Source organism: Cupressus sempervirens, chromosome 2, assembly GCF_028749045.1.
Source record: "Cupressus sempervirens isolate cs-2001-9-10 chromosome 2, ASM2874904v1, whole genome shotgun sequence".
Classification (NCBI taxonomy): domain Eukaryota; kingdom Viridiplantae; phylum Streptophyta; class Pinopsida; order Cupressales; family Cupressaceae; genus Cupressus; species Cupressus sempervirens.
The window spans coordinates 99,286,688-99,302,067 of record NC_143119.1 but is presented as its reverse complement, the minus strand read 5'-3'; the positions used below and the strand labels follow the sequence as shown (position 1 = coordinate 99,302,067).

The 15,380-nt window shown below is 36.1% G+C and overlaps 1 long non-coding RNA gene and 1 pseudogene across 1 annotated transcript; one reads left to right on the top strand and one right to left on the bottom strand.

Moving 5' to 3' along the window:
* Positions 1-5,491: 5,491 nt before the first annotated feature.
* LOC149571217 (transcription termination factor MTERF15, mitochondrial-like) lies at positions 5,492-7,221 on the top strand (annotated as a pseudogene).
* A 20-nt stretch (positions 7,222-7,241) lies between these two features.
* On the bottom strand, positions 7,242-11,974 carry LOC149571216 (uncharacterized). Its single transcript, XR_016359782.1, has 2 exons — positions 11,699-11,974; positions 7,242-7,809 (listed from the first exon to the last, which is right to left on the bottom strand). It is a non-coding gene; the product is annotated as an uncharacterized LOC149571216 (long non-coding RNA).
* Positions 11,975-15,380: the final 3,406 nt, after the last annotated feature.

The window sequence follows — 15,380 nt, the reverse complement described above, 5'->3', positions numbered from 1 at the left end:
GATGTATTATATAATTATATTAATATAATTTTTCAATTTTAAAATCTTTGATTTGTAAAATCATTAATAATTTTTTTATTGTACTATATTTGTAACATTTTTGAGTAATTTGTTTAAACAAAATTTATTGCTCTTTTCAAATAATGTTTTTTTCATATCTATCTTTTATCTTTATTGTTTAAAACATTTTATTTTTAAAGGAGCAAACCTAACTAATTAGTTTTAAATAAAGGGGTTTAGATATTTGTTGTTTATTTGCAATGTAAGTTACTTATGAAATGGACAATTTTATGAAATAGATTTATGTTAATTTATCTTTATATACTTTTGTTCCATCAACCTTTTTAGCCATAGTTGAAGGCGGTTGGTGAAACTTAAGTTTTTAAAAGGAGCATTATTTTTCAATTATATTTTATATTATCATTAATCTATAAATTTCATTTTAAATTTACAAATTCTTGTCTTGGGAATTTTCCCAATGAAAATATATAGATAGTTTATATATTAGAGATGTGCTTTAATTTTCAAAATTTATATATCTTGATAAATTCCAAAAGTTGTTTCTTAATTTCCAATATTTTGTTCTAATATTCAATGAAATTGAGTGCTCAAGTGCTAATTCACATTTTAATGAAAGTAACAATAAATTTTTTACATGAAAATGGTAATATGTATCTCTTTTATTAATGTGAGCCAATATGAAACTTAAATACAAGCTCTAAAATATATAAAATAAATGTAAGACATAAGTATTTTAATGTTAATTATGTGAGCTATTATTAATCTTTACATAAGTTTCTAAAAACAAAAATTATAATAATGTAATTTATAAGTACATTTTTAAATATTTTTAAAATCTAAAATAATAAGAATAATTTTATAGCATTTTAACTAATTTATGTGAAATCATTTTTTTCCTTTTTGAACAATAGTCAAATATACGCGATAACCTGGAAGGCCTTACAACTGGGCATGTTGAATGAAAATTGTATTATGAGAATTGGCATTGTGTTGATCTAAATCTCTATGTTATCGTGTATATTTGACTATGGTTATTTTCTAGGGGCTAGGACATCTCCTTTGGGGATTCTCCTGCCTTGCACTTTGTCAAATGGTATGAAAGATAACACCTTCACTATAGGGTAAGGCCCACCAAGACATGTGTCGTAACCTCACTTTGTCGTATTGGTTAAAAATTGAGCATTTCCTCATAGTGACGATGCAAAATTCATTGATCCTCAACCTGATCAATGACTTAAATACATCTTAAAAGCCTTCTTACCCCCAACTATAATCCAATCAAACTGTGACACCTGTTAACCTCTGATTTTGAAACTCGCAAACTCTCTCGCCCCACTGTATCCACATCTCTTTCTGTCACTATGTCGCTTTGGTTAAACTTAGTAGATCTTCCTTTAGAGACTATATGACAATCCTCAATTTGATATGCATCTGATGGCTCTCATTCAAGCATTCAAACTACTATATTTCTATGGCCCCACTAGATGTGTGTCATAACCTCACTTTGTCGCAAAACTTAAAAACCTTGCACTTTTCTTTAGTGACAAAGCGATGACCTTTGATTAGCTTTTGATCTAATGGTTGCAAAATCAGTTTGCATCAAGTATCCACCATAGGCACAATATAATGAGTAATCAAAATCAAAGGACCTGCCATGATTAATTCATGATCAGGGGGACATTAAAACAAGAAAAACTTAGGATATAAAATACTTAATAAGGTTTGCCCTTTATCAAAGACAACCCTAAACTAAAAGGTTCAAAAAATAACAAGGATAAACCTATTCATTTTTTACTAGGGTTTCTCCATCGCTATGTCCAACCCTAAAAATTATTTGAAAATGAGACTGTTGCCAATCAGATTTCATACCTAAACTTTTGAAAAAGGAGCAACTCAAAGAGGGGATAAAACAATCTGAGGACTTCAGTCACTTCACGTCCATCTGATAGGGATGTCCTTGCACTCTAGCTTTGTATGTTCTTGCTGCTAAAGGAATTGGGTATCTTCTTGCCAATGTCATTTCCTCTAGCCATGTTAGAGGCTTCTCGACCTGAGTCTCCTACTCATCTTGTTAATGGGAACTTTGCAGATGACTCTTTCCTCACTCTAATTGGGGGCGACAAAAATATCTTGAATGTACTCCAATATATTGATACATTTGATTTGGCTTTTGGATATGTCGTCTAATGACACAAAACATTTTTCTATAGGCAGTAATTTGTTTCATCTTTACCAAAGCTTTCCCACTATCAGTGGAAATGGATTCAACACTGAGAGGTCTTTTTTTTTTCATTTTGGACATTCCCTTTTCTTTTCAAGCTTCATATGTTGAGCTTTTGAATGTCTTGGTTGCCAGGATTTATAAGTTGGATTATTTGCTCACTAAGCCTCTTTCTCTGGCCAAGAAATTACAGTTCAATTCCAAGGTTTTAGCTACTCCCTATGTTTATTATTCATCTTGTTGAGCTCCTTCTAAAGCCTCTTACTTAAAATTGTAGAAGCTTCTAAGAGATTTCCTCTAGGCTTCAGGAGCTAAGCATCATGGTTTTCATAGCTAGTCACTTGGGATTACTATTGTTTTCCAAAGGAATCTAGAGGTCTTGGCCTCATTTCCACTTAGAAATGGGGTATTACTTTATGTGATAAATAGGTCATCTAGTCCCTTACTAGAGATGACACATAGAAAATCCTTCTTAGACATTGCATTTCCTCTTGATTCCCAGTTAATAGACCCACTCAAAAGAGGATTGGGTTGCGAACCCTTCTCATCATGTCAAAGTTAGTGCAAATTAAGGGCTCTTTTGTTGTCAAAAGCATTTGGAAAGATCTAGAAATCATCAAGTTGTGGCTTCACTAGGATGCTAAGGACTTTAGAGATGGGCTCTCTATGATCAAACACAATCTTTGGTATTTACCCTTGTTTGGAATTCAAGGTGTGCCTATTGCCAAAATTTAGGGTGTGAGTGTGTTATTTTTTTGAAATGTTGCATCAAGACTCCCAAAGACCTTTTTTCCAAAGATACTATGAGCCTTAGATCATGCGAGGATTGGAGGTCTAATTTCATCTATCTTGCGTAGATCAAAAAACTTTTAACCTACTAGACTTTTCTTCCCACCTCATATGCTCTACAAGCTCGGTGTCTAGCCTATCAAACCTTGGTGGAAGGATTGGAAGTGTTATTTGTCCACTCCTCTTGTCAATTACAAGACCAAGATGGGATACCTTTGGCTGGTGCCTCACTTTCCTATGGTTGCTACTATCAACCAATACTGAGACCTCTAGTATTCACAGAAGAATTGGACATATAAGTTTAATACTATTTGGAATGTCATCACTGAGCTAGAGATTGCAAACTTTTCTTGGTGTGTCATTTTCCAGAGATTGCCTTTGGGTTCTCAACTCAAGAATTTAGGTATTCCTATCCCATGTTGTCTTTTTTGTGGGCAACCAGAGTCCTTTCTACATATATTTTGGTTATATCAGAATGCTCAACACTATTGACTTTGGATTCATGATATTTTCAAGTCTTGTAGGTTAAAGCCATTTTCTTGGCATATGACTCTCTGCCAGGGGATTACCCCAGAATCCCTTTCAAGTATACTCAAATTTGGCATGCTTTTAAGATGGAAAATCTTTTCATCTATGGAAACATAAGAATGTTGTTCTTTTCACTCATAACTTTATAGATATAAATGTATCTATGTACACTAAATCTTGCATATGTCACAATGTAATGATACAAATTTAACTATAAGCCAACAAGGTGGCTCTTGAGGTGTACCACTTACAGAAGCTTCTTAATCACTAGGGTAATGCACCATGTATGGTCGCCTGGGTGCCACTAGATTTTGCTTCCACGGATTAGACTCCACCCCATGGTCATCAGTAGGACTGTAGCTCCTTGGTTCAGTGCTCACTGACACAATATTCCCAATCTTCCTGTCGCTTTCCTAGTGGTGGTTGGGATGTCCAGCATCGCCACTCTACCTCTCAATGATGAGGTTTTGACTAGTCTTCGATTTCCTCTTGCTTTTCTTTTTGCCTTTGGTTGGCCTACCCCTAGTACAGATCCCAAGTGGTCATTCACCTGCTTGGACTAGGCAATTTTGCTTGCCTAGGAAAAGGGAGAAGAAGATAAAGAGAAAGATATTGTTCTTAACGGGTGGGCTCCTCCTGAGCCACCTACAAACTCGACTGATGTATTGGGTTTTAATGATCGTTAGGATCCACCCCCTTGATTGGCATTGCCTTAGTCGCATGAGGGCAATTTTTTTTTTTTTTTGATGAATAGTTGTTAGATTTCTAACTTTATCATGTGAACTTTCGCGTGTGATCTTCATATCCCTTGACCTATTTTTGTGAATATGTAGCTTTAATATTTAATTAATAGAAAAGGGACTATTGTTCAAAAAGGAAAAAAATGATTTCACATAAATTAGTTAAAATGCTATAAAATTATTCTTATTATTTTAGATTTTAAAAACATTAAAAAATGTACTTATAAATTACATTATTATAATTTTTGTTTTTAGAAACTTATGTAAAGATTAATAATAGCTCACATAATTAACATTAAAATACTTATGTCTTACATTTATTTTATATATTTTAGAGCTTGTATTTAAGTTTCATACTGGCTCACATTAATAAAAGAGATACATATTACCATTTTCATGTAAAAAATTTATTGTTACTTTCATTAAAATGTGAATTAGCACTTGAGCACTCAATCTCATTGAATATTAGAACAAAATATTGGAAATTTAGAAACAACTTTTGGAATTTATCAAGATATATAAATTTTGAAAATTAAAGCACATCTCTAATATATAAACTATCTATATATTTTCATTGGGAAAATTCCCAAGACAAGAATTTGTAAATTTAAAATGAAATTTATAGATTAATGATAATATAAAATATAATTGAAAAATAATGCTCCTTTTAAAAACTTAAGTTTCACCAACCACCTTCAACTATGGCTAAAAAGGTTGATGGAACAAAAGTATAGAAAGATAAATATTAGCATAAATCTATTTCATAAAATTTTCCATTTCATAAGTAACTTACATTGAAAATAAACAACAAATATCTAAATCCCTTTATTTAACACTAATTAGTTAGGTTTGCTCCTTTAAAAATAAAATGTTTTAAACAATAAAGATAAAAGATAGATATGAAAAAAACATTATTTGAAAAGAGCGATAAATTTTGTTTAAACAAATTACTCAAAAGTGTTACAAATATAGTAAAATAAAAGAATTATTAATGATTTTACAAATCAAAGATTTTAAAATTGAAAAATTATATTAATATAATTATATAATACATCTTAAAATAATTTATATATTATGTTCCTAATAATATAACTAAACTAACAAAGCGATAAAAAAAATAGTAATAAAGTAACAAATTAAAATACATATCATACAAAGAGGGAAACTTTGTTTAAACCATTCAAACTTTTGACGTAGTTACAAAGGAGATCGGGTATAGCGTTGACGATGCCCGCACGTAGGAGGCCAGATGGATCCGTCATGATGGGGATGGCATAACGATGGGGGCATGGCGGGGGCATACCCGAGGCAGTCGATCCTCCTGCCTGGGTAGCCGTTGCCGTGTCACTGAGTATAGGAAGTGTATGAATCTACAAATGGACTATTAGGCTAGCAGAAACCCTAACCTATTTTTCAGTTGTTGCAGAAAACCCTAACCCAATCAGATTTGTGGCTTTACGATAAGGAAATTGTAAAAGCTCTGCACAAACCCTAACCTGATCTTTTGTTGTTGCAGAAAACCCGCACGATGAATAGCTGGTTATGCCGCAGACTATTCCTTGCAGGAGCTCCCATGAACTCCAATTTTTGCTCCAAAATGCTTTTAGTAAATCCATTCCATCTGCGTAATGCTTTCTCAAGGAAGCTCGTTCGCAGACCCTCTTTTCACAGTTTGCCTCCTCCAAACTGAACATGTCTGAGGCCGACATCACTCGGATGTTCAAGTTGTTCCCCCAACTGAAGAAGCTTCGAGACCTCAGCAAGGTAGAGCAGTTTATTCATTTGTTTGAAAAGCCCGGCTTTACTAATGTTCAAATTGCCCGTATAATGAGGGTTCGGCCCGAAATTATCGGATACGCAGAAAGAACAATTGAATCTAATATCAAACTGCTGGAAGATTTTGGTTTTGTGGATGGAAATCTGGCCAAGCTTTTGAGTTACTGTTCCACCGTCTTGTGTCGTAACCTCAAGAATGACCACCTTCCCAGGATGGAGTTTCTGAAGAATGTATTTCAGCCCCAGGATGTGCTCGTCAAAGCCCTGACAAGAACACCGCGACTTCTCAGTCGTAGCTTGGAGAAGACCCTGAAGCCCTCGCTTGCTTTTTGGGAAGAATGGGGTTTCTCTGGGAAGGAGCTAGGAAACTTCTTAAAGATATATCCGTTTGTTCTCACACGCACGTCTCTAACGCCTGCACAAGTCGATGTCATCAACAAGATTGACATTGATAAAGAGAGAAAACTGTACAAATATGTTGTGAGTAAAGTTGCTGCGAGCCGCGTGGAAACGTTAGAGGCCAAGATAGAGAATCTCAAACTCTGTGGACTCTTGCCTGAAGAAATCTGGCAGCTGCTGGGAGCTGCTCCTCTGGTCCTTAATTTACTCTAAGGAAGGTGTTCAGGAGAAAATGAACTTCGTAGTTAATACCATGGAGTTTCCTGCAAATTATGTAATTAGGCGCCCTAGATTATTATACCTCAATTTGGAAAAGACGACAAGGCCCAGGTTTCTTGTTTGGCAGAAAATCAAATCCATCAATGCCCTTGAGCTTTCTCTTTGGAACGTATTGACCATGACAGAGACAAAATTTGTTAGCAAAATTATAGGACATCCCGAGTCTAAAACATTGTGGGCAATTTATGAAAGTGCCATCTCTAATGCCCTCAACCGCTCTAAGAGCTCAACAAAAACATAATTTTGGATGGAGAAGGCGAGACACAGAACCCAGACACCGCAACAAATTAATTGATCGACTATTTGTAAGTAGGAAGGCGAGTCCTTACCTACTAGTTGCTCTTCAAGAACGGTATGCACTGTAATAATTGAATTTTTAAAGTGAGCCACTTGCTAGCGGTGCAGCCATTTAGTGTAATGTAATTGGTTAATGTTTAATACGTAAAAGTTTGTTACATTTGAAAATCATCTGAGGGTTTTTACTGTTATATTCCAAATGAAAAGTCTGCTAGTGCAAGGAGTGAGCAACCGTACATTTGTTGAGCAAACAAATTTTACGACACTAATATGTTTGGAATTTATGGTTATGGGTTTGGTGCATTACCATTTAGAACACCAGAGTCAGTTCTTCAAGAATACTTGACATTAGTAAACCAAAAACTTAGGCTTTTCCATTTTTAGTGAAAGTTTATCAGTAATAACAATGGAAGACGTTAATAGTTGAAGTCTGTTAAAAAATCGTTTTAAGCATAATTTTTGGGATTAATCCTGACCCGGTCAAGCTCAAGCTCTGGCACAATAAATAAAAAAATGTATTCCTAGAGAAGCTAATTTTTTATTGTTTCCAATTCACAGTAACGTCATTGACACGTTTCAAAATACATGAAACTAGCACTTGCACCAATCAGGTGCAATGTTTATGTCAGCGGGAACATATGATGATGAGTATTTGTCAAGTTCCAGGCTTCCCTGTTTGGCCAATAGTACCCGGGCTAAAAATAACTGATGTTGGTGATCCAGCTTCTATGTCTGTTAAATTCATCGCAGCTCAGAAACCTGCAAATTTAAGTTAAAAACTTAGTCATTGTGAAAACGATATTAAGATATTATCTTCTTAGTTAAATACTTTCTATATTGGTCAACTACTTGTCTGTAATCTATCTTTCGGACTAGATAGGAATGTTTCTTATCTTGTCTTCAGTTTTGTTTCTAATTTCGTCTTCAGTCTACCTTGTTTGTAAAAAGAAACGACATCCTTGTAATTCTTTATAAAGAACACATTTGTTCGTCTGTTAATAAATCAGTCATCTGAAAATCTGTTAATCTGTCAATTCTTGAATCTTGTAATAAAGGAAATCCTTTAAATGCTGTGAAATACTCAATAGCATCCAATTATATCATTCATTTTTAGCGGGACTTTCTAATTACATCAACCTCTGTAATTTTTGTAAGAACTGAAATGAGGTCATGTGCCAAATCAGAGGGAATTGTGAAAGAAGAATCCAAAGAGAACAAAATGTGAAAATGGAGCTCTCATATAAGCATTATTGACTAAATTCTTTAAAAATATAAAGAAAATAATTCAGTACTATAGCATTCCTAACATGTAATATATATGAACTTGGTCTAACTTTTTATCAATGTAATGAAAGATTCTCTCAAAAATCAGCACAAAAGAGCACATAAGAGATAACATCTCTTTTTGTATAGAAATAAATATCTTTCTTAATAATCAATTAATATTTACACATTATCTGTATTCCCAAACTTGCATCAATTTGTATCATCTTAATAAGACCTTAATGAAACCTATAAAGTACTGATTTATTACTGAAGAATGAGACACTACCTTGTATGTGCTCTTTTTCATTGCTCCTATGTACATACATGCCCTTACCTTGAAAATAGTTAAACTAAGATATGGGATTTGATGACTCTTATTAGAACGGATGCACTTATAGTTTACCTCATTCACACGTATACAAGTGCACCTACATATATGTATATCTTCATTCTAGTTTTTCCAGAAGCCCAAAATCTAAATATAGAGTGTACAACCATACTGTCTCTCAAGGTAAAATTGACAGGGAGCCCATGCAGTGGCGTATTTAATTCCCCCACCCTTCTATATACACACTCATCATCCATACATAGAGCTCATCTTTGAAGTAAGTAAAAAAAATGTGGCTACTGTTACAGCAACTAAATAAAAAAGCTACCATTACTGAATCGCATTCATGGGTTTCATTCCTACTTAAACCTCTCAGCACATGACTCTGTACAAAACTCCTTTAAAATATAAACATAGGATAGCATTCATTAAAAAACTACACACTAGATTCCAGTAAAGGAACTTGCTGTAATCATTTGTCCTTTCAAATAAAACCCAGAGAAGAAACAAACTCTGAAACTTGATGCACAAACGTTTGATTAATCTGTGATAGCAATCAATGTGGCTCAGTCTTCTGCAACAACCAAGAAACCAAGGAAACATGCTAGTTTCTAATCTGAACAACAGCAGTTGAACAGATGTTCATGCATCTGCAGTAAGGTTTCTAAACCCGCTAATTTGTTAAAAACAAAAGGGGTTCTGGAAAGGTAGGTATTTGTATATCCCTTTTTAGTGAACTATTTATTTCGACAGAGCGCAGTTCATTCTTTTCCTGTATCTGATGGCTGGAGTATGTTTTTTAAACTTTTATTTAATTTTCTGTATAATGGTATGTTTCTTAAACTTTTGTTTTTATTTTCTGTATAACGTGCAGGGCATTAGCAGAGAGCTTCAAAGAAGCAATATAGAAAGCAAGTAAACTGGTTCAAGGAAACTTTTGTTAATTCAAAGTTTTTCAAACACTGTAACATAAAAACATATTGAAGGTTCCTCTTTAATCTAATTCTTCTATGAACAAAGCACCTAACGCTGTATGCCTATTGGGTAAGTAATACCAGTCTACAGTCCTTGATCTAGCACATCGGGATAGATACAAATTTATCTAATATCCAGTTACCTCTGGAGAGAACTCATAATGTTCTCAATAAGAAAAGATAGCGACTACGATAATAGAGAGGTAAAGCCCACACGAATAGATGAGTTGGCTTGAGGTTGTGGGTATTTTCACATGGTCTTGGATTTAAAACTCTCTCAGGTTTAAGAAGAGAGACATCTTGCACGTGGCTGATCTCACCCACGGGGGACTAATCTCGCTTTAATTTACATTGGCTGCTGGTCATCGCTGGACTAGGTTGCAGGGACACTCCATGTAACTCCATGTAATACAAATCAGAAAGGTAAAAGATTATTTGACCTTTCAAATAAATTTAAAATATTAATATAATTTAATACATAGAATTTGAAGTTGTTAAAGGGCGTGGACCTTTTAAACATCAAATAATTAACCTATACAAAAACAAATGCTTGGTTCATAACATAGAGGCTTTGAAAATAAAATGCAATCTAAAATGGTAGGCAGCCAAAAATGTTCGGCTTAGTAACCTGGTTCAGATATGTTGCACTTCTGGGTCAGTTGTTGTAATGATAACTTACATACACAGTGCATTCATGGGGTCAAGGCCCATGAATGTTTTGCACAGTATGATTGTTTTTTGGATATGCAGGGAAGAAAGTTGGTTAACCTCGCCATTTATTGAAGCTAATGCAAATTTTTCCATTAAGGATTTGAAATAATTTCTAAGTGACCATGGTTTGTCCCTAGACCCCTCAGACCCGCAGAAGTTCAAACTGGTTTGAAGTTCGGGTCCGGTTTGGGCAGGGTTCCAATTTTTGCTTGTTGGTTCGATCTGGTTTGAACCTGGGTGAACCAGTCCAAAAAAATTGAACCAAGTTCGACCCCAGTTCAAACCACATGCTTTCTGGGCCAGTGGACAGCAATAAAGTATTTTTTTTGCAAAATTAATTAAGTTTTTGGCGTCCACAATTCTAAAAGGTTGTTATGACATGCTTTTGGTGGCCTCGCATTGTCATTTTTTGTGGCCTCTCATTATCATTTTTTGAAAAATTTCATGCCAATAACATTGTTGCTGCTGCTGATCCCATTGGCCTTAGCTCTGTGCTGAGTCAACTAATGCCAGAGAAGAAGAAAATGAAGTAGAAGAAGATGAATATGAAGAAGAAGACAAAGATTGAAGAACCTAGAATATTAATAGATTTTTATTCTATTAGTTGAACAATGAATGTGAAACAATGATACTTGAACTTGATGTTATGATTTATTTTTCATGTTTTGAATCTTTGATGTTGAAGTATATGATGGTACGAGCACTATGACTATATGATGGTAATCTCTTTGATGTTGAAGTATATGATGGTATGAGCACTATGACTATATGATGGTAAGATCACCATGATTACAAGTGTATGATGTTTTTGTTATTTAAATGTGTTTATGCTACTATGCTACATTCTAATTTTAACTCATTCTTCATAAATATTTATATATACATATACATTTTATAATTTGCCAAATTTGCCAACCGGTTCTCAAACTTCAAACTTGAAAACGAACCCAAACTGATAAGTTAGAATAATTTTGCTGACATTGCTTGGATTCTCTTAGGGTATAAAATAGTTTTACTGAGGGAAACAACATCGTCAAGATTAAGTTTAAGAAGCTATGGTTTCAGAAGCATTTTAAGTTTCAAATCCCCTATGGATCGATCTGAAGAAATATTCTTTTGGAATGCTTATGGCCATTTCTTATCAAACATACTCTGCAGTTCTTGTTATTGAAAATTTAAACCACATAGAACTGATATCTCATTGTGGGTAAGAAGAATCAACTGTGATGGTCTTGTAATTCTCTTCAAGTTTGCGCTCTGGTCCTAATTTCGGTCTTGGCTTTGCTACTGATTTTTTTCAATGTTCTCTCTGTTTAAGGGAAAACCCCAAGTCTACGAAAATGGACATGACAATAACAATGGATCAAACCTGTCCCACGAACCCATAGTTCTGTACGGCAACAATTCCTGAGGTGATCACAAACACCACCAAGAACCGCTGTGGCAAGTTTCTGCATTGAGAAGATCTTCCTGCAAGCTCCTCCGCATCCCGGCAAGCAGCTCTGTTGCAGGGTTCTCGGCAATTCCCTTGCAAGAAGGTTGGGGCTATTTTCCGGGAATTCCATAATGTTTTGGATAAGTCAATATATTAAAGCTCGATGTGGAACTGTCATTGTCTCACGATTTTAACAGCATAAGACATCTTACCGGCATATGAAATTTTTCCGTCAGTGGGCGATGCCCAGAATAAAAATCCTATCGTCTTAAGCAGTAAACCAAAACATTCGGCTTTTCCATATATACTGAAAGTTCATCAGTAATAACATCAGGAAACATTATTAGTTTGAACACTTCGAAGTTGGTTAAGAAATGGTTTAAAGCATAGTTTTGGGACTAAGCCTGACAAGGTCAACCCCAACCTCTGGTTCAACAATGTAAAAAGATATTCGCAGATAAATTTGACAGTAATTGTTTGCAATTCAGAGTAACATCAGTGACATGCATCTAAGTGCAAAGCCTCTCAATAGAAATATAATGAACAGGTTGCTGTGTTCCATGTAGCAGATACCTAATTTGAGAAAGTTCTTGTGATTTAATGAATTGGAGATAATAGATTAAATGAATTATCGAGGGTTTATTTAAAAAGTTGTTACATAAATAAATTATGAAAATGACGAGTGTTTTAAGTTTGATTGTTCAGGATTTTGAATATCGCTCTTGCCTATTTGAAACAAGATGGCCTGAGATTGATTTAGTGTCAGCAAAGTTCTACCAAAAACACAGAAATCCAGAAGATACTGTAATTTTTTGTCAAAATTTGTGAGTTGACTGAGCCAAGACAGAAAAGTTTACTGTTGTTAATTCAGCTCAAGACTTTGCAAGTCCACCACAGATGCTTGGTGATGCAAACTGACAACTTACGAATCAGGAGTCACAATCACATGGATTCCTCAGATTCGTGTGATAGGTCTGTAATGTTCTCGAACAGAAATAAATGTATTTAATTATTTTTGTGTAACGGGCCGATTTTTTAATTTAACTTGGACTCAAATTTAATTTTGTCATAGTAGTTTGTGTCACCGTTGGCTAATTTTTGTACACACTCGGAAAGCCTTTCCCGATGGGTATTTAAGTATGGCTCGTAGTAGTCGATAGGTATGTTTTTGGATCATATTTTCTCTGTATTGTGGATTCCTGTTGAAGTTTGAAATTTGTTCGCCATTTCAGAAGTGAAAGACCTTCCCTATTTGGCTCGCTCGGTTTCGGTGGGACTCAGCCCTCACCCTATTCCGTTGGTGTTCATCTCTCTGTATCTGGCAAATCGAAGTATTATCTTCTGGTGGAAATCAATATTCGCATTCGACTCTCTTTCCTGTGGTTTAGTATAATTGTGCCATAATCATACTTTGGTAACACAATCTCTTCATCAAGGCTTACAACTCCATATGTAATTACCACATCTACCTTTGATGAGCTTAGACTCAGCACTAATCTTTGAAATGGTGTTGCATCTATGCTTGACTTCTAAAGAGTGTGACTGGAAGAAGTGCCAAATTTTGGTAAAGTTACCAGTGCTTGAATGGCTTCTTGATCCTTTCATTTTGGTGTCAACTCAATCTCTTCAGGCTTGTCCTTCTCTACTATAATGCCTTGACTTGCACCTCCAACACAAATCAATATTCTGTGTATGTACATGCAACATTGTGTTCCTATCATTGTGTGTGTGTTCTGCTCCACTCTCCATCCGTCCTGACTTCCCTCATCTTCCATCCATCCGTACGTCTCTGAAATTTCAATTAAGTTACCGTACAACTTCCTACTCTAACCGTACGGCTGATCTAAGCCACTGTACGACTTACCTTGCTTCTGAAACACACCCCGTACGGACTGCTCACTGTACGCCCAGCTCATACCAAGACCGTACGGTCTGTTAGGACACTGTACGTATTGCCATCATCATCGTATGGCAGTTGTGTTGCCACCGTACGGACCTACCTTCCTTCACCATACGGCTACTAAGTCATTCACTGCCTTCTTCAACACAACCGTACATTAATCTCCACTGTACGGACTTGCTAAGGATTGCTCGGTATGGCTCAAGACATACCATACGCCATCCGTAATCAATTGTACGGCCAGTCTTCTGCCCTCCTGTGCACCTAACATCCATATTCAAGTGATCTTCCGTGAAATTTCAACATTTTTGAATACAAAAAGACATAGGAACATTATAGTGGTATCAGAGCAATCGATCCTGCCGGCCTGTGATCGGTGAATGCAAGTTTATAGCCGGAAGCAAAGGACACATTTTGTTGATAGAATGGCTGAAGAACAGGAACGGGAACGGGAATCGATAGGTGTTGAACTCATTGCACTTTTGAGGGATCTTGCGCGGAACCAGGCACAGATCACTGATACTCAGCGGCTTATAGAAGAAACTCTCAAAAAGTTGGCGAAAAACAAAATTTCTGGAGAACCGAATGGACATAGCGTAGATTCAGTGGCAGGCAGATCACACCCTCACACTGCACACTCTCGAACATCCATGCCGACTTTCCCACCACAGACTGAGACACATCACAGAGAGAGACTTCCAACCTTCGAGGAAATACGGGAGGATTGGCGGAATGCAAATCTTGAAGAAGACATCTCCTACAAGGGTTACGCAGATCTAAGAATGAGATATGCAGGAGGTGGAAACAGAGGAGGATATTTTAACGATGACTTAAGGAGAAAATTGAGTAAGGTGAACCTGTCTCCATTTGATGGTTCAGGCTCCATTTCAGCGTAGGCATGGGTAATGAAAGCTGACACTTACTTCCAACTAAATCCTATGCCCGAAGAAGAAGCGATTAAATTCGCCGCATTACACTTGGAGGGCGTTGTGCATGAATGGTGGCCCCACGACACTATCACTCTTGGGCATGATCAAATAAAGACTTATGCTGAGTTCACGGAGAGATTGATTGAACGATTTGATGGAAAAGACCCCGAGCTCAATTTCAAAGATCTGGCATAGCTGAGGCAAACGGGATCAGTAGATCAGTTCATCGCAGAGTTTTAGAGACTTTCTGTGTTGGTGACAAACATTTCTGAACGAAGGCGGGTTGTTCTCTTTATGGATGGACTAGCAGAATCACTGAAAGGTTGGATGAAAGGATTCAACCCGTCAACCTTGACAGAAGCAATCAGTAAGGCACGAAGCATGGCGTCGTTGTCAGTATCATCCTCATCCTCTCGGATTCATTCACATCTAAAACCGTCGACATTCCTGAGGGACAAACCTCCGCCCAAGAAGCCATCACTGGATGAAGCATCTCGACAAGAACTCCGAAGAAAGAAGTTATGTTTTAATTGTAAGGGGCCTTGGGAACCTGGCCACCGATGTCTCGGGAAAGGGAAAATTTATTACATCGAAGTGATGTTCGATGAAGAAGATGAGCAGGATCGAGAGGAAACGCCAGTAGAAGACATCCAACATAGTGATGACATTGACATGGCCAACTTCAACCATACGGAGAGGATTGCCGCTTTAATAAAACGTGGAGGATCCATTGCCTTGGTTGGCAGCTCGAGGTGCGCAGTTTTTCGTGTGTGAGGTACCCTTCAAG